This window comes from Ornithorhynchus anatinus, chromosome 1, assembly GCF_004115215.2.
Source record: "Ornithorhynchus anatinus isolate Pmale09 chromosome 1, mOrnAna1.pri.v4, whole genome shotgun sequence".
Lineage (NCBI taxonomy): Eukaryota > Metazoa > Chordata > Mammalia > Monotremata > Ornithorhynchidae > Ornithorhynchus > Ornithorhynchus anatinus.
In genome coordinates this window covers 62939851-62940854 of record NC_041728.1, presented here as the reverse complement: position 1 = coordinate 62940854, position 1004 = coordinate 62939851, and positions in this window count along the sequence as shown.

The following is a 1004-nucleotide window of genomic DNA, read 5'->3' as shown; positions in this document are numbered from 1 at the left end:
GACTCCGAAAGGTTAATGACCAGAACAGCGTGCCAGAGGGCTGCCTGGGAGGCACTTTTTATATCCTCGGAGTCTGCAGAGAGCCTGGCCTGGGAAAACAAAGGAAGGAAGAGCAATTAGAGGGACAGAGTGCAGTGGTTGGCCCTCTCTGGCAGAATGAAGGAGGAAGGTAGAGGTTATCAGATGGTTCTGGTCGTGGAGGAGGCCATTCTGGATTGCTCAGGCCAAACCAGTGACTTTCAGCAACTGGAGGCCTTTGTAGGGAAGGGGAAGACCCGCCCCCCCCCAACGACCCAACCTAAATCAGATGCAATGCTCCCCTCAGCCTGCCCACCTACCCTCAAGCCAGAACTAAATAGAGCACAGGCCAGGGAGTCAGAAAGACCTGCGTTCTAATTCTGGCTCTGACACTTTTCTGCTGTGCAACCTTGGACAAGTCACTTCATTTCTCTGTGTCTTAGTTACCTCATCTGTAAAATGTGGATTAAGACTGTGATCCCCATGTAGGAAATGGACTGTGTCCAACCACAGTGCTTAGAACAGTGCTTAACACATGGTAAGTGCTAAACAAATACCACAGAGAAAAATAAACTGGCTTTAGTGGTGGAGTGGAGAGGGTCCAGATCGGTCTCCCGTCAGGCTACCGTTGTGTCCCAGCCCTTTGTCCAGGCTTGCAGGGCAGGGCCTAGCAGGTGCCCATCGTGGCCCTAAGCAGTGTTCTGCCCAGTTTTGATGCTGGTCCCACGCCATCTCTTCGCTGACCAGATTGACGGGAGGCCCAGGTCTCGGAGAGGCAGGAGGGGGCCAGGGAATCCGGCCAGCTCTGCATCCTGGCTGGGACGACCAAGGAAGAATCAGTGTGGCTTAGTGAATAGAGCACGGGCCTGGGTGTCAGAAGAACATGGGTTCTAATCCTGCTCTTCCACATACCTGCTATGTGACCTTGGGCAAGTCACTTTATTTGCCTGTGCCTCAGTTACCTCATTTGTTAAATGGGGATTAAG